The sequence below is a fragment of the Mustela erminea genome, chromosome 11, assembly GCF_009829155.1.
Source record: "Mustela erminea isolate mMusErm1 chromosome 11, mMusErm1.Pri, whole genome shotgun sequence".
NCBI classification, from domain to species: domain Eukaryota; kingdom Metazoa; phylum Chordata; class Mammalia; order Carnivora; family Mustelidae; genus Mustela; species Mustela erminea.
The window spans coordinates 9761016-9780748 of NC_045624.1; positions in this window are offsets into that span (position 1 = coordinate 9761016).

A 19733-nucleotide genomic window follows, 5' to 3' on the forward strand; every position below is an offset into this window, starting at 1 on the left:
AAAAATCTATATTTTATTTTTCCATTTCCACCAATTTCTCCCATCTTTCATGGGTTTTATCCACATTCATGTGTATTTACACACTAGCAGAGAATACAGATTTTCCTGTTACAGATATAAACTCTTATCTTGGGCACGCAGGAGACCTAGAGCTTTAACCCAGCGCTCTGATGTGGCTGGGGTTTAGAGAGCAGGGACTGAATGTTAAAGGAAAAACTGAGGTATCAAAGATTTGGGGATGGAGGCTGAGAGAAATGTAAAATAAAAGAGTCAAATTCAAAGGGAGAGAGAGAGAGGCAAATTCTGGCTACAAAAGAGAGGCTATCACAGAAGGCAGACAATATGGAGCAATTAGTTTTAGCAAAGTAAATACAAGATGGAGCCTGGAGAAAGTCCACAACTCTTTAGTACACAGAAGACAGGTCACTTGTCACTTGTGTTTGCTAGAGGGAGGGAGTCTGTAGGGAGCAATGGTGATTTTGACATTATGGGTATGAATTTATGCACATTCTAAATAAAAGTGAACACAACACTTTCAAGGTGTAATTGTGAAGAGTAACTTGTTAAGTGAATATGGAGGCTGGGAGCAAAGGGAGGGTGATGATATGTGCAAAGTCTCAGACTTGAAACAAAAGAAAAGAGGAAAAAAGTGAGGGAGGCAGGAAGGGAAGGAGGGAACATCCATGTTGAAAAGGCAAATCCATGGAATTAGCATGAATCAATGAAGGATTTGAATAACAAAGTTAAATTTGATGTAAGAAAATAAAGAAGATAAACTAAATGGGAAATTTTAGGGCAGATTAAAATAGAACAGATGAGCAGTTTAGTGTAGTCCAAGAAAGCGCCCACATACCAGGTAGACTGAAGTAGACAGAGAGGATGAGATTTGGGGAAAAGAAAGAGAGACAGAAAAGGACACAGAATGGAAATTAATTAAGTTAAAATGCTATAGACATTATGGGGAATCCAAATACTATTCATGCCACAGATAATATTGAAATCTAACTGATGAGCAAACTCAGTCACTCAGCCATTACTTATGGAATGTCTCCTATATGCTGATCCCTGTGCTCAGTGCCAGCTAGATGGTGCTGAACAAACACTGTCCATGGGAGCAAGAGATGATGAGAAAAACTCACGCAGATTCATAAATTGCTGAATTGCCAAGTATCACTTGTGGTGTTATAAAGAAATTTCAATATGAAAACCAGAATTTATGAAAGTTATCTTTTGAAACTATAATTGATACACAACCTGAAATATGAAGGGGGAAATTAGCCAAGCTGTGAAAGATACCGGTAGTTCAAATGAAAGGAAGAGACTGTGCAAGATTCCTGAGAGATGTAAAGAAGCTTGACTTAGTTGGGTTCCTGAGGGAAAGTCCGTACGGGCAACGCAGGGTGAGCAAACTGGAGAGTAGAGGGACAGAATATTTTAGAGCTGGGCAATATCTATTGGCTCATAATTAGGATGTGAACTTTTATCCGAAAGGATAAATACTAATATTCAATACAAGGTGAGACCATAGCACCTTTTAAAATACATAATAACTCAGAGTACAAAATCAACACGGGTTGGCATTTACAAAAGTAAAAACATGATGTGCTGAGTTAAGTGACTTAAAAATATACACAGAGTCTGTAAGACCCCAAGATACACATACATCTTAAGGAAAATGAATCTTTAAGATACTGGGCTAGAGACGACAGAGAATATTAATAAGTGAAGAACATATGTACCCAATTTAAACTCAAGCTGTTCCATGGTCATGCTGATGACAATGAACTTTGGATGAATAGAAGCCCTTACGAAAATGGTTGAAAGTATTTTGCTTAAGTGGAATATGAAAAAATGTTAACGCACAGTGCATCTAAACACCACAGATTCTGCAGCACTAGGTAGCTGTGTTACTTGGAAGTGCCACCTCTCATTCTCCAAGAAAAGCAAGAAGAGGTCTATACACCCTAGGATGTAAAGGTGTTATGATGCCACTCATCACAGGAAATGTGGAGGTATTAGCTGAGGAGCTGGGTATCAATACCTACTAAAGTATATCTAAATGAAATAAATTCCAATTCATATTTTTGCATGTTAAATGAAAACTAGAAAACACTGTTTTATGTTTAGCTGCTTATATTTGATTTTTTTGCCTTAGCTCTAATACAATCTCGAAACATGAAGTCATTGTCAAAGAAATCTTTCTTACAAATGATAAATAATGAAAAAAGCTCTAACCTTTACAGTAGTAGACTCTAATTCCATGGCTACATTCTTTACTCAAAAGCACCCAAAACATTCTGTTTTATTTTTTTCAAGCGTCAGGTTTTTTTTCAGATGCAAAATAACTGTACTAATACATATTTACTGTCCATTTGCGTTGTACTTATCAAAAGATATAGTATATCACTACTGTTTTGAAGGCAGGCTTTGAGATTTCTCTCTAGGCTCTGCAATTTGGCAAGTTAAAGAGCTCACTGTTTCTCATGTTCCTAATCTGTATAGTGGACTGCCTCATGGAATTGTGGGAATTAAATCCCTCAGAAGAGCACCCAGAATATAGCACGGGGCCAGTGGACACTATTGATTATTTTATGAATATCTACTAAATGAGGGCAAGCATGTTAAAATACTTAGAAATATTGAGTGTTATGCAAAGTGTGACCCATTATTACTTTCATGAGATAACATTTTTATTTTCTCTTGAAGTCAAAGGGCATCACCATGAAATTCAGTCTTTTATGGTGCTCTAATGTCTGTAATTAATAGTGACAGTTACCAGTCAGTTTTAAAAGAAATTTATTTGGCTGCTTGACATGTGACGGACATGAGTAGGCAAGGGTGGCTGTGCCAAATATTTGTATTTCTACTACAGAGCCATCCTGTTCTGGGCCTCTGAGGCCTACCAGGATGGATGACATCAACATATGCCATCTTGCTTCCAAATGAGATCAGTCAATAAGGAGTCCTAGAACAATCTTTTAAAGAACACTTGTTCTTTAATTATTCCCATTCTCTGTAGTGACCTGAAGGGGCATGTGCACCTGAATGTTTATAGCAGAAATGTCCACAATAGCCAAACTATGGAAAGAAACTAGATATCTTTCCATCACCAGATGAATGGATAAAGAAGTGATGTTTATATACAATGGCATACTATGCAGCCATCAAAAGAAATGAAATCTTGTCATTTGCAATGACATGAATGGAACTAGGGGGTATCAGGCTGAATGAAATAAGCCAACCAGAGAAAGACAACTGTCATATGATCTCTCTGATATGAGGAATCTAAGAGGCAAAGCAGGGGGTTGTGGGGTGTAGGGAAGGAAAAAAAAATGAAACAAGATGGGATCGGGAGGGAGACAAACCATAAGAGACTCAATCTCACAAAACAAACTGAGGGTTGCTGGGGGATGGGAGGGGTGTGGAGAGGGTGGTTGGGTTGTGGACATTAGGGAGGGTATATGCTATGGTGAGCGCTGTGAAATGCTCAAGCATGATGATTCACAGACCTATACCCCTGGGGCAAATTATACATTACATGTTAATTAAATAATTTTAAAAATCACATGCAAAAAATTAATCCCATTCACTGTTGTCTCTGGTCCAGTCTCTTCAACTTGCCAACCATATATTCCACGGAGTCCTTCCCTGAGCCATTGCCTGCTGCTGGCCTTCTCCAGGTAAATGAAGGCTGTGCTCCCCTGTCACTCCATCTCCATGCTCTCTTCTCTGACCCCAAGACTGGCAGCAACCCTACTGCTGCTGCTCCAGGTTCCTGCACTCTTATGGCTCCTTAGCACCTTGCCCACACCTCCATCATAAGATCCATTTTATATAAGTCTTCCTTGAATGACCCTAACTGAATCTCTTTTTGGTTGGATCTTGCCTAACACTGAGACTCTAAATTATCTTAGTTTTACTACCAGATCTTTATCTCAGACATTATATAAACTATGACTGCAGCATCCCTACTGTGACTTGACTCTAAAAGTCAGTTTTGAAGGAGGGAGGTGCCTGACTCCCCCTTTCATAGGGCAACACTTGACAGCAGTCCTGAGACACTTAGGAAGCAGCCCAAGAGGCTGTGTTAAATCAGTGCTAAAGCTCAGAGGACTTCTTGAGAGTCCAGAGGGGAGAAATAAAGCTCTTGAAAAGTGGCACTGTCATTCTGCACATAGGAACATAAATTGACTCATTAATACTTAGGCATCCAATATGAATGGGATCTCAAAATAGGTTTTCAGGTTTTTATTGCCGCAAGAGCAGTTAGTAACAACTGGATTGTCCACTGAGCCCTGGCAATGTGTCATGACTTGTACAGTTGAACCACATCCTCAGAGTGGCCCAGCCCAGTAGGTACTCCTATTAAGACTATCTTGGTGTTCTAACACTGTTCAGGACAAAAGGGAAAAAATAACAGAAGAAAATTCATGATTAGTTATTCTTAATTATCTCCAAATGAGTAAATTATACTTACAATATAAAGTTAATTTGGGGGCTCCCTAGCTCTCAAAGGACATCCAGAAAGTAGATCATTTACTCTTGAGACCTGCAAAATAAATAAAGACCCTGTTATCTCCCCTCAAACAATCCATCACATTCTCTCGCATTCTAAACACATTGAACTCTATTCAAAGGAGGTGGGTATTGATGGAGAAGATGTATTTGACACCTACGAGTTACTGAGAAATCTTCTGTAAAATGTCCTGTATTTTTAGGACTATTTCAATGGCTTTAAACCATACTAGAGATTGTAGATTACACTTATTTCTTCTACAAAAGAAAAAAGAGGAAGATAATTTTAGATGAAACGAGAGAGGCAGGCAAGGTCTAAGATGCGTGGCGGTAAGGGAAAAGGGCAGACACCCTGGTAATGGACTTGTTTATTAAGTGTCAAATTTGCACAGCCCTACCTCTGTCCTCTGCTCCTGAACCTTCCGACAAAATGCATCTTTAACACATCCAACAATTTCAGGAACAGAAAGAAAGTCCGACCTTTCATTGGAAATTCTGATGTGTTTAAGAAGATATCATTTTCATTCAGCAATTCCTGAAGGAATTAGAAAGGAAAACCCTTTCTAATTTTATTTCTTCTGTCCTCCATAAGAGCTTTGATTTATGATCTCTTATTAATGGTATGGTATGGTATTTTAACATCAATAACCATTAAGTGTTAGGAAAATGTGGAGATTCATTCAAAATCACTTCCAAAGGGTTCCAAGTATTTTGCCATTAAAGTTTAAGTATTTGAATACTTAAAACTGAATTACTTTAGGCTATGTTCAGGAACAGATTTTCAGAGGTAAAAAAAAATTGCCAAAGGACATTAATAGAGGCAGTAAGCCTCTTGAAGGGATTAACAAGGAATAGAATCACATTGACAAACAACAACGGTTGTGTTCTATTAAAATGATTCTGTTCACCCAGGTCTAGAAAGACAACACTCCCATTCAAAAGATCATTACATGGAAGACATTTAAAGCAAGAACATGATGATGGTACAATAAGAATAATAAATTATAAAGTCAAGAATTAGTGTGTGGGTGTATTATTGTCATTTATATTCCATAACACAGAACAGAACATTTAATAAATTAACTGTCAGCCCAGAATTCCTTACAGTTATTTGTTCTACAAGGTTTATTCTGTAGTTGCCTTCTTGGGGGACTGTTAGGTCAAGTGTGACATTTTTAAAATACATGATAAAAAGGATATGTCCTTCAAACCTGTGACTTCTATGTTGAGACATACGATATTTTAAGGCTATTTTGTACTGTTTCACATTATAAAGATGTAATTTACTAGGTTCCACTGAATATACTAGCTGTACTTGAGACAGATACCCTGGGATAGTTTAATACGTCAGAATGCTTCCTAATAAAAGCCTCCCACTTCTTCCTTACTTAAACCCCATTGGAAGAAGCCAACAATGTCCCACTTCATTGGAAACACTTTTGAATAGTAAACATTGTTCTAATGAGGTTTCTGTGCATTAAAAAATTGATTCCAGTTCCAAAAGTACTTTACTCAAATTCAGGGAGTGATAGAGGTACCAAGAGACAATGCCTCATTACTCTGTGGTGACTGTCTATTGCAATTCTCAAAAACATTCCATTCATCTGGTTTAATGAGCTCTTACTAGTACTCACTAGGGATCTCTCTGCAATGTTCTACCTTTAACTGGTGCCTTTTCATAATATGTTAATTTTTCTACTTCTTTTTGTTTTTGTATTCCTATTCAGATATTTGCACTTTATTAGCTGTATTTTATTCATTCCTTCATTGTTTCTGGGTCTTAATTTATACCATATTGGAAGTTTATGACTGCTCATTTGGGGGTTATTTTTATTTATGTACTTAAAACAATACCGTACATTTGATGAATTGATTTTATAGTGAGAGAAAATTTATTATGGACTACTTTATGAATATCCCATCTTGAAATCCCTTTTCCTTCAATGCATAAAGTGTACACATTGACATGACTTTTCTTAATAGGTTTGCAATAGGTTTGAAGAATGAATCATGAACAATATTTCAGAAATAACATCGCTAGTAACTTCCAAAACTAAAGAAAGGGAAACAAAGAATTCAAGGACAGCTGAAGATACACAGGGCAAACAAAAATATCCCACTTTCAATGAGGTGCTTTTTTATGTTTGCCAGAATTAGAAGAAAAATAAGTAAGAATGAAGTTTTTCTTCTACCTGCTGAAGAGGGAGGCAGAAACACAAGCTTTCCATTTTTGCAATGATGGATAATTTGATGTGCCATGAAGTGAAGAAAATAATAAAGAGCATTATAAAGCAGTGGTAAGGAAAGATACCTGGCCCACTTTTCTGCCTTGGAAAGAACTACCGACGATAACAGAGACAAAGTTCGCATTTGTCACTTTCCTCCGTGTATTTTTGCATGCATGTAAGAACTAGCAGGTGTTCAGTCTAATTGAATGGAAGTTTTGACTAAGATTGCTTGAACAGAATACTTACTACTGAAAACAAGAGACTGTCCTAAGAGATGTAGGTAAATAAGGCTGCGGAGGAGAAACTGTACCAAGCAGGAAACAAATTGGGTTTAGTTTGATCTGCTCTAGGGTTTCTCCAGAGTATGCTAATCAGCAAATTTTTGTCAGAAAGCACTTATTCTCATAAAAGCTATTGTCAGGACAGCTGTTAATAGCATTAGCAGCACCAGTAAAATTAAGAAGCTCTCCTCCATATGACTAAAAGCTAAAAAGTCTGCTTACCTGAATTGCACTCATAAGTATACAAAATAAATACAGTAAGCTATGCGTGTGCAATAAGCAAAAACGATATGATACAAATCATTTACAGAGGCTTTACTGCTAAGCACCTATTACAGCTAGACATAGAGCATTAAGAAGCAATGGACCATGTTGTACCGGCCCATTTATACTGTATATACACTGCATACTCATTGTTGGTACCAGGCGTAATCCACCAAAGCACATCTAGCCAGAACTGTCACATAAAGGAAAGGACTGTTTGAAAGGGCTATGGAACAGGAATGGAGCTAGTCAGAAAAGGCATAAATGGGGCTGCCTGGGTAGCTCAGTGGGTTAAGCCTCTGCCTTCAGCTCAGATCATGATCCCAGGGTCCTGAGATCGAGTCCCACATCAGGCTCTCTGCTCAGCAGGGAGCCTGCTTCCTCCTCTCTGCCTGCCTCTCTGACTACTTGTGATCTCTGTCTGTCAAATAAATAAATAAAATCCTAAAAAAAAAAAAAGAAAAAGAAAAAGTAAGAAAAGGCATAAATGTAGTCTAGAGACCAGACATTTTCCCTACCTGTTCCCTACCTCTTCCTAAACACCATGAAGATTTCAAGTAGTTTAGCCTCCTCATTGGAGAGACTATCTCCTGAGATTCTCTCCATAGTGTCCCTGACTTGCAAGGAATTAGTGCTATCTGCTTCTGGAAGAGGAGTCCAGGTGAGTCAGGAAAACCTGGGTCATTCTGGTTGATGAGTTCAATATCTCTTCTTTTTTTTTTTAATTTTAATTTTTAGCATGTTTATTGAGCTATAATTAATATACACTAAATTACACATATTCAAATTGTACAGTTTTGTGAGTTTGACGTATGCATCCATGATGATAAACATATGCTTTGCTCCAGAAAGTTTCCTTCCTCCTTGGTAATCCTTTTCTTACATCCCCTCCCCATTCTCCAGTCCCCCTGTCACCAAGCAAATAGCGATTTGTTTTCTGTCACTGTAATTTACCATTTCTAAAATTTTATATTAATTTAATTTATATGATTTGAATCATGCAGTATGCTCACTTTTTTGTCTGGGTTCTTTCACTTGCCATAATTATTTTGTAGGTTTTGTGTGTATCATCAATTTACTCAACATAATTATTTTGAGTATATTAAGAGTTTATCCCCATTTATTGCTAACTTTGGGCCTTAAGGCCCAAACAAGGCTGCTTTTCATCAGAGGCTTTAATTTCAATTAAAGATGATTTGTGTGACTTTTTTTTTAAATACTTTAAGTAATCTCTTTACCTAATGTGGAGCTCAAACTCACAACCCTGATCAAGAGTTGCACGCCCCACTGACTGAGCCAGCTAAGTGCCCCTGTGCAACAACTTTTGTTGCTTTCTTGCTCCCATTACACTGATAAGAAATGTCAGTGAAACACCATTTTCTGCTACTCTAGATGCTCCATCATGTGCTGGCTCAGCCTCAAGTAAATGCCTTCCTGTTATGAGAATGAACATCTTATAGATGAGAATAAAGATTATGAAATCCCAGTAGACTAAATTCCCAAGGCAGTGTAATATATTACTAAGTATGACCCTCACTTGCATACTTACTGTGATCAAAACCCTTCTCCACTACTTAACAGTAGTATGACTATAAGAACCTGGGTGGTTCAGTCAGTTAAGTGACTGCCTTTGGCTCAGGTCTGGATCCCAGAGTCCTGGGACCGAGTCCCACATCGGGCTCCTTGCTCAGCAGGGAGCCTGCTTCTCCCTCTTCATTTGCCTCTCCTCCTGGCTCGTGCTCTCTCTCTCTCTCAAATAAATAAATGAGATCTTTTTTTTAAAAAAGAAAAGGAAGTAGGGGTGCCTGGGTGGCTCAGTCATTAAGTGTCTGCTTTGGCTCAGGTCATGATCCAAGGTCCCGGGATCGAGCCCCACATCGGACTCCCTGCTCCATGGGAAGCCTGCCTCTACCCCCTCCACTTCCCCTGCTTGTATTTCCTCTCTCACCGTGTCTCTCTCTGTCAAATAAATAAATAAAATCTTAAAAGAAAAAGAAATATACCCCATATTGTACCTCTCCTTCCTCATCTGTAAGATGGATGGTGCCTAATTGATAAATTTTTGTGAAGATAAAATGAGTTAATATGTGTAGAACAGTTAGAACAGTGCCTGATACATAGTTAACATTGCGAGTGTTATCTATTGTTAGAAGTGGGAGTTGTTAATGGCATCTTTCATAGACAACACATACTCCTCATCCACATAATGTTAGAGAAACAAAAATGTTTCTTTAGCTTTATTTTTGATTGTTTGTTCTTATTAGGAATCAGATCAAAGGTAATGAGATAAAGGAAAAGTCCGACAACAAACCCCTCTTACATATCTTATTGGTTCTTCTCCTCTGATTCTATTTAAATATTGAATATTGACATTGACAGCACCCCGGTATGTCCTACAGGTGGCCCATTTTCCTCTTACAGTTGTAAATCAGCCCATCACAACAGCTCCCTGTTTAGTAGGAATCCTAAGTTGGGTGTCAACTTGCTGCCTGAGTATCTAACTTGGGTATCTCCCATGAAGGAGATGGTACCAAGGTAGCCAAAGGGAGCCTTTTCTATGAGGTGCTCTTTGCTTCCAATTTTGCATCATGAGCCTAAAAACAAAACAATAAAAATCCAAGTTGTTGCCCATATTCAGAAAGTCCTATCTTCATTCATAATATATCAGTGAGAGTGTATAATCAGTCATAATGTTTAAAATATCAAAAAGTGAGATGCTAGATTTCCATGCAATTTACCAAGTTTGGAGTGGGACTCCAGCCACTGACTGAAATAGGACACTGACTTCTTGTTCTGGGAAAAGCTGCTAACGAGAATGGGAAGAATGATCGGGGTACCAGCCATGATGGTACCAGTTCCATGAAGCTGGGTGTCTGTAGGAAACCTTGCAGCAGTCCAAGACTGGGAGAATCTGGTGACAGACTGGAGAAAGTCAGCGGGCACAGAGGGACCTGAGGATTCCTGAGATACATTTTCCTAAGGAAGTCAGATTGATTCCTCATCCACTGGCAATGTGAGTGGGGCTCAAGATTCTATCGACAAGTTTATTTCAGTTAAGTTCAGAAGCTAATCCTCTAGAATGACACTTTTTGCTACCAGCTGATCATGACCTAAAGGCAGACACTTAACCAACTGAGCCACCCAGGCATCCCTGCAAAATGCATTTCTAAGCTCCATAAGCATCACAAGAAACTGTTCAAAAAGTTCCTGCCTTCAAGAGCCTTACTGTTAATTCATATATAAACTTAACAGAGTTTAAATTTCTCATTAAAAATAAAAATACTTTATGAAAATGAGCAATTATATTTGTTTTACAACTGTTATTTAAAAATATTTCATTAATTAGCAGCAACGGGATTTGATTTTTAAGTAAATCAACCATAATATAGAGTTTATTGAATTGGGGTGAAATTTCCTTGACAAAGAGAAGTTAATTCAAGAATAAATAAGGAGAGCTACTTAAAATCTCTTCATTTCTTAGCATAGAATGAAAATACTATTTTAGCCATCTGGCTTTCTTTAGTGTAGTTTATTAGCATGCAGTAGTTTAGTTTGGCCATCTACAAAAATTTAGGGAAGTATACCCCTATAGATCCTGCTGTACTGTAACCTCCAAATATTTCAGTTATTAACACAGGCAGATGTTAGTTCATATCATTTGAACTGGCTATAGCACTGGCTGAAGCCCACCGCTATAGTCTAATATACAAAAATAGAAAAACATTATTTTAATTGTAGGAAGTCTTGGAGAACTAGCAATTCAGGGTCAGACTATGTAAAGATAATTTGCCTATTCAGCTTAAAACCATACGTTTTTAAAACTATAAGATACCTAGGAATAAACCTAACCAAAGAGGCTAAGGATGTATACTCAGAAAACTATAAAGTACTCATGAAAGAAATTGAGGAAGACACAAAGAAATGGAAAAATGTTCCATGCTCATGGATTGGAAGAACAAATATTGTGAAAATGTCTATGCTACCTAAAGCAATCTACACATTTGGTGCAATCTCTATCAAAATCCCACCCATTTTTTTCAAAGAGATGGAACAAATAATCCTAAAATTTATATGGAACCAGAAAAGACCTCGAATAGCCAAAGGAATATTGAAAAAGAAAACCAAAGTTGGTGGCATCACAATTTCAGACATCATGCTCTATTACAAAGCTGTCATCATCAAGACAGTATGGTACTGGCACAAAACAGATACACAGATCAATGGAACAGAATAGAGAGCCCAGAAATATACCCTCAACTCTGTGGTCAACTAATCTTCAGCAAAACAGGGAAGAATATCCAATGGAAAAAAGACAGTCTCTTCAACAAATGGTTTTGGGAAAAACTGGACAGCCACATGCAGAAAAATGAAACTGGACCATTTCCTACACCACACACAAAAATAGACTCGAAATGGATGAAAGACCTTAGTCTGAGACAAGAATCCATCAAAATCCTTGAGGAGAACACAGGTAGCAACCTCTTTGACCTCAGCCACAGCTTCTTCTTCCTAGAAACATCACCAAAGGCAAGGGAAGTGAGGGCAAAAATGAATTAAGACTTCATCAAGATCAAAAGCTTTTGCACAGCAAAGGAAACAGTTAACAAAACCAAAAGACAACTGACAGAATGGGAGAAGATATTTGCAAGCGACATAACAGATAAAGGGCTAGTGTCCAAAATCTATAAAGAACATATCAAACTTGGGCGCCTGGGTGGCTCAGTGGGTTAAGCCGCTGCCTTCGGCTCAGGTCATGATCTCAGGGTCCTGGGATCGAGTCCCGCATCGAGCTCTCTGCTCAGCAGGGAGCCTGCTTCCTTCTCTCTCTCTCTCTCTGCCTGCCTCTCAGTGTACTTGTAATTTCTCTCTGTCAAATAAATAAATAAAATCTTTAAAAAAAAAAAAAAAAGAACATATCAAACTCAACACCCAAAGAACAAAGAATCCAATCAAGAAATGGGCAGAGGACATGAACAGACATTTCTGCAAAGAAGATGTTCAGATGGCCAACAGACACATGAAAAAGTGCTCCACATCACTTGGCATCAGGGAAATACAAATCAAAACCACAATGAGATACCACCTCACACCAGTCAGAATGGCTAAAATTAACAAGTCAGGAAATGACAGATGCTAACGAGGATACGGAAAAAGGGGAACCCTCCTACACTGTTGGTGGGAATGCAAGCTGGTGCAACCACTCTGGAAAACAGCATGGAGGTTCCTCAAAAAGTTGAAAATACAACTACCCTATGACCCAGCAATTGCACTACTGGGTATTTGCCCTAAAGATACAAACATAGTGATCTGAAGGGGCACGTGCACCCAAATGTTTATAGCGGCAATGTCTACAATAGTCAAACTATGGAAAGAACCTAGACGTCCATCAACAGATGAATGGATAAAGAAGATGTGGTATATATATACAATAGAATACTATGCAGCCATCAAAAGAAATGAAATCTTGCATTTGTGATGACGTGGATGGAACTAGAGGGTATCATGCTTAGTGAAATAAGTCAATCGGAGAAAGACAACTATCATATGATCTCCTTGATATTAGGAAGTGGAGATGCAATGTTGGGGGTTTGGTGGGTAGGAAAAGAATAAATGAAACAAGATAGGATCTGGAGGGAGACAAACCATAAGCGACTCTTAATCTCACAAAACAAACTGAAGGTTGCTGGGGGGAAGGGGGTCAGGAGAGGGGGGTGCGGTTATGGACATTGGGGAGGGTACGTGCTATGGTGAGTGCTGTGAAGTGTGTAAACCTGGTGATTCACAGACCTGTACCCCTGGGGATAAAAATACATTATATGTTTATAAAAAAATTAAATTAAGAATAAAAGAAAATAGATAAAACAGAAAAAAAAAAGCATGTTATTCATAAGACTATGCTACCCAAAAGACTCGTAGATTTCAGAGGATGGTACTGAGTCTTCTCAAAGGCCCAATAAGTTTTTGAATACTCTTCTTCTTCTATAATCAGAAAGTTTAAAACTTGCACTCTAGAATTATTTGTGATAATATGTCAAGGCTACATTTGTCAAGTATGCCCCCTTGTAAATGAGTAAAGCATTTTGGAATGCAAGATGTTAATCTTAATTTAAAAAGGAGGATGGGGCTTACTAAGACAAAGCATAATGTAAGAGCACATTATATTTTTGATAAGCTCTTCAAGAATCTAGAGTATGTTCTCACTTATTGGGAGGATTAAAAATATAGCTTTATAAAAAAAATATATAGCTTTACACAAGAAAAAAAAAAAAAACGTAAGTGCTATTTAGGGAAACTATATGGTGTGCTCTGCATTTATCCAGAATCAGTACGATTTTTCTCTCATGACTGCGACACTGGTCATTAATCTTTGCAAGCAGCCAAGTGGAAATCTAAGGTGTCGTCCATGCATAGCATTATACTCACAGACTACTAGTAGCACATTTTAGAGTTCAGCTTACTGAATCATTGAGCAACTTACTTTCTCTAAAAGAAGTGTACTTTGATCCACACCTTTCAAACTGGCAATGATCAGAGATCTTTACCTAATTACTTTTAGCAATGTCATCATTTTTCAAAGCAAGTGAATATATTTTGATTGCAGTTGAAAATACTTTGAAGGGCATTAGATTTGCACAGAAATGGCATTTTACCGGTAATCAGAGCTTTAGTAAATCAAAATCCAACTTCTTTTTGTAGATCAATTCCACTCCTTAATTTAAGTGTTCAGCGGGCACTGCTCAGTAACCATTAGGAGGATCTCAAAGAATTGCATTAATTTAATAATACCTGAATACAGCCAAACACATCCCACTTCAGGCTAGAGGCAAAGGTGATTGCAGAAGAGTTGTCTCAGGCATACATGGTTTATGCCTAAATTATTATGAAGAATAAGCTGAAGATATTCAGGAGACCTAGATGTAACCTGATTCCACCTCTTACTAGCTGTGCGACCTTGTGCTAGGAACACACCTCTCACAGTATTCATCTAGAAAGTAATGATATGGCTTGCTCTACCTAACACACCAAATCCCTATAAAGTTCAAATGAAATTATGCATATGAATGTGACATTCCAATTTTAAATGCTATGCAAGAGAAGACTGATTATCATACTGCTACATTTGTGCCTCTTCACCTTCCAAGTGTCACCTTCCTACAGCATTTCAAGACAGGAATCAGTGTGAAACAGACCCTCTTAAGCCAGCTCACACACCTATTTCTAACTCCTAAATGTGGCTCTCTTTCCCGGGCTCCACTTCATGCCTGATCTTGCTCTGAAATCCTCCTACAAGGTAGAACATTTGCAAAGTGGGTCTAGTGGACAGCGCTGCACTTCTCCCCACTTTCCTGCCTTAGTTTACCATATAACCAATGGCAGGCTGCTGCATCAGTGTACCAGGAAAGGTTAGGCACTGTGGAGGAGGGAGTGCTGCTCATTGCAGCAGAGGGAACTAATTGAATTAAAGCTATGTTAGGTACTTCTGTTTTTCCCAGGTACCAAACAAATAGCCAACCAGAATTTTCCTTCAGGCTAGACATCCTTTGACTTATTAAATCAAGACCCTGTCCTCTCTTCCCTTCCTTTACCCTACAAGTGTCAAACCCCCATCCATATCCTTGCCACTCACTCCAAAAGAGGCTCTAAGCTTCCCTTTGTACAACCACCAACCCCCCCAAACAAAGTCTTAAAGTAAGTAACTCTGTTCCATTACTCAGTCCTTACCAAGAAATCAATTTTTTGAATTATTTTTTAAACAGGTGTAGGTATGCATGTGTATTTGGTTGTGGCTTTAGATTTGTTAGATTTTAGGCAAGATGCTCACACACAAAAGGAGTGATAAACTAATCATACTTATAAATATTGATGCAGTGGGTGCCTGGGTAGCTCAGTTAGTTAAGCCACTGCCTTCGGCTCAGGTTATGATCCCAGAATCTCACACCTGAGTCCTGCATTGGGTTCCCAGCTCCGAAGAGAGTCTGCTTCTCCCTCTGCCATTCTCCCCTCTCGTGCTCTCCCTCAATCTCTCTCTCTCTCTCAAATAAACAAAATATTTTAAAAATATTGATGCAAAACACTAAATAAAATATTTCTGAGCAAAAATCAGCAATATGTTAAAAAAAATCACGAGTATTCAGAATTTATTCGCAGATTTCAAGGATGAGCTAATTTTAAGAAAAGTAGGGTATTTGAGTGACTCAATTGGTTAAGTGACCAACTCTTGATTTCAGTTCAGGTCATGATTTCATGGTCATGGGATTGAGCCTCGCATCAGGCTCTGCACTCAGTGTGGAGTCTGCTTGAGATTCTTTCTCTCTCTCTCTCAAAATAAATAAGTAAAATATTGAGGGAGAAAAGAAAGGTAAAAATATTATTTCCTTACTAATAGAGCTAACACAAAATTATGTGACTACCTTCACAGATACAGGGAAAACAGAACTTAAAGTTATTTATATATTCACATATAATTTTATTTATAATTATATATTATATATGTATGCATATATAAAATAATAGAGGCATTTATATCCAAAATACAAGAGGAAAAAAACCTATACTACTTCATATTGTACTACTGGAATTAGCCAATACAGTTAGAAATGAGAAGTTAATTAGAAATTTCTAGTTTCAGAAGATGACTATAACCCAGAAAAGGCAAGAATATATTGGAAAAATATTACTATAAAAGTAGAGTAAGGAGATTTTTAAAAGAAGACACAAAGGGAGAAAGGACTATTTACAGTGACAACCCCAAACATAAAATATCTAGAAACAAACATAACAAGAATGTAAATTATACATGAAGAAATTTTTAAAGCAATACTAAACACTTAAAGCAATATTTTAACAAAATGGAAACCATACAACTTTCTTAGGCAGAAAGTCAATACCAGTTCAATTTTACTGACACTTGTTTGAAGACCAAGCATCTAGTCTATCCTGGTGAGTAGTTAATGTACACGTGACAAAAAGATCTATTTTCCTGTGGTTGAGTGTAGTGGTCTAAGGATCTCTGTTTGATCTAGTTGGTTGTATAGTGTTCTTCTTGTCTTCTACTTCCTTTTTGGTCTTCTGCTTACTTGTTCTACAAACTTTCCCAGTTTTTGTTTATATGGAAATGTATTTATTTTGTTCTCATTCCTTGTAAGTGATTATTCATTTTCCTTTTACTGCTTTCAAGATTTTCTCTTTGGTCTTTGTCTTCCAGCATTTTTACTGAGATATGTAGGTTTGTAGATCTCTTTGCTTTGATCTTGCTTGGCGTTTACTATTTCCTAAACATGTAAATTAAGGCTTACCAATAAATTTGGGAAGTTTTCAGCCATTAATTATTTCAGGATGGTGGTGAATATAAAATATGGTCTCCAATGAAATAAAATCTCAAGCAATAGAGACAGAAATTTGGGAAGTTCCCAAATATGTGAATTTTAAACCACACATTCATAAATAAATAGGTCAAAGGCCATCAAAAGGGAAATTAGAAAATACTTTGAAACAAAAGAAAATAAAGACACAGCCTACCAGGGCACATGAGTGGCTCAGTCACTTAGGCATCTGCGTCTGGCTCAGGTCATGATCCCCAGGTCCTGGGATCGATCCCCATGTTGGGCTCCCTGCTCAGTGAGGAGCCTGCTTCTTCCTCTCCCTCTGCATGCTGTTCCCCCTGCTTGTGCTCACTTTAGTTCTATCAAATAAATAATAAAACCTTTAAAAAAAGAAAAGAGAAGTCTACCAAAGCTTATGGGATGCAGCTGAAGTAGTTCTTAGAGGGATCTATGTGGTTGTGCCTACATTAAAAAAATGGGGTGGAGGAGTGAGAAAGATCTCAAATCAAGAACTTAAACTTCCATCATGAGATACTGGATAAAGAAGAGAAAATTTAACATGAAGGAAGTAGACAGAAGGAAATAATAAGGATTAGGAAACAATAAATAATATAGATTAGGAAATAATAAAGATTAGGAGTGAAATTAATGAAATAAAGAACAGAAAAACAATAGAGAAAATTATTTTAAACCCAAAGCTGCTTCCTTGAAAATCAGTAAAACTGACAAAGCTTTAAGTACATTGACTAAAAAAAGAGAAGAGTCAGAATACTAGAATTAGAATAAAAGAGGTGCACAACTATCAGCCTCACAGAAATAAAAAAGAATACTGGGAATAATTGTATGCCAATACCTTGCATAATTTACATGAAATGAACATATTCTTAGAAAGACAAAAGTATCCAACTGACCCTTAGAAGAAGTAGACAATCCAAATAGAATTACAAGTAAAGAGATTATTTCATAATCAAAACTTATCACAAAGCAACAAATGTATAAAACAAAACTCAGGCAGATGACTTCACTGGTAGATTCTACCAGATGCTTAAAAATTAATACTAATTCTCTCTAGACTCTTCTAAAACATTGAAGAGGAGGGAATACTTCCCTAGTCTTTTGATAAGACCAGGATTACTCTGATACTAAAACCAAATAAAAACCTGACAAAGATAGAAAACTATAGACCAATGTCTCTTACAAATATGAATGCAAAAACCATCACACACACACACAAACACACACAGGGTAAGAAACTAGGATTGCTGCCTGAGAGCAGTGTCTATCATTTAAATAATAAACACTCTGAAGCACTACTTGCTAGTCATCTGTTGTTGCTAGTACTTGACATATGAGAAATAACAGATTGGGCAATATATGTTGTTTCATTGAATTTTATGTTTCAGAGTATATACCCTACTTCTTCACGTCTTTTTCCAAAGTTTTTACTTAAATTCTAGTTAGTTAACATGTAGTGTAATATTAGTTTCAGGTGTACAATACAGAGATTCAACACTTCTATACATCACTCAGTGCTCATCACAACAAATACACTCCTTAATCCCCATCACCTATTTCTCTTATCCTCGCCACCCACCTCCCCTCTGGTAACCATGTGGTTTTTCTCTATAATTAAAAGTTTGTTTCTTGGTTTGCCTCTCTCTCTCTCTTTCCCCTTTGCCCATTTGTTTTGTTTCTTAAATTCCACGTATGTGTGAAATCATATGGTGTTTGTCTTTCTCTGACTTGTTTCACTTAGCTTAATATTCTCTAGCTCCATCCATGTTGTTGCAAATGGCAAGATGTAATTCTTTTTTATGTCTGAGTAATATTCCATTACATATATTTATTCTTTATCCATTCATCTATCAGTAGATACTTGGGCTGCTTCCATAATTTGGTTCTTGTAGATGATAATGCCATAAACATAGAGATGCATCCCTTCAAATCAGTATTTTTGTAGTCCTTAGGTACATACTTAGCAGTGCAATTGCTGAATCATAGGGTAGCTCTATTTTTAACTTTTTGAGGAAACTCTGTTTTCTAGAGTGGCTGTATCAGTTTGAATTCCCACCAATAGTACACAATGGTTCCCCTTTCTCCACATCCTTGCCAATACCTATTGTTTCTTGTGTCATTGGTTTTAGCCATTCTGACAGGTGTGGGGTGATATCTCACTTTAGTTTTAATTTGTGTTGCCCAGATGATCAGTATTGTTGAGTATCTCCCGATGTATCTATTGGCCATCTTTATGTCTTCTTTATAAAAATATATATTGATGTTTTCTGCCCATTTTTTAACTGGATTACTTGGGTTTGGGGTGTTGGATTTAATAAGTTCTTTATAGATTTTAGATAGTAACTCTTGATCACATATGTCATTAGTAAATATCTTCTCCCTTTCCATAAGTTGACTTTTTGTTTTGTTGATTGGTTACTTCATTGTTCAGAAGCTTTTAATTTTGATGTGGTCCCAATAATTTATTTTTTATTTTGTTTCCTTTGCCACAGGAGACATATCTAGTAAGAAGTTGCTGTGCCCAATATCAGAAAGTTTACTGCCTGCGCTCTCCTCTAAGATTCTCATGGTTTCCTGTTTCACATTTAGATCTTTCATCCATTCTGAATTTATTTTTATGTTTGGTATAAGAAAGTAGTCCAGTTTCATTCTTTGGCATGTTTCTGTCCAGCTTTACCAGTTTCTGTTGAAGAGATTGTCCTTTTCCCGTTGGATGTTCCAAAGCTATGTGGTCAGTTAATCTTCAAAAAAGCAGGAAAGAATATCCCAATGGAAAAGGAGAGTCACTTCTTCCCTTCTTGAGCTAATAATGGAAAGCTATCGCCAGGTTTACATGCATTCCAATCCATCTTTGAGAACACTCTCTTCAAACCCTTCAGAAGTTGACTCTAGCATATGAACAGTCATATTTAGAATCAGAAGGGTTTAGCCATTTCTCACAGAGAACTGTACCTACAGTTCTCCATTCCTATTTAGGCAACTTCTTTCTTAAATTCATATATCCATACCTGGGCACACTGAACCAAGTTACTGTCTCTATACTACCTACTAGTCAAGGATTTGCCACTATTTACTGGGGATTCTGGAAGGCAGGTGGAAAGAGGCAA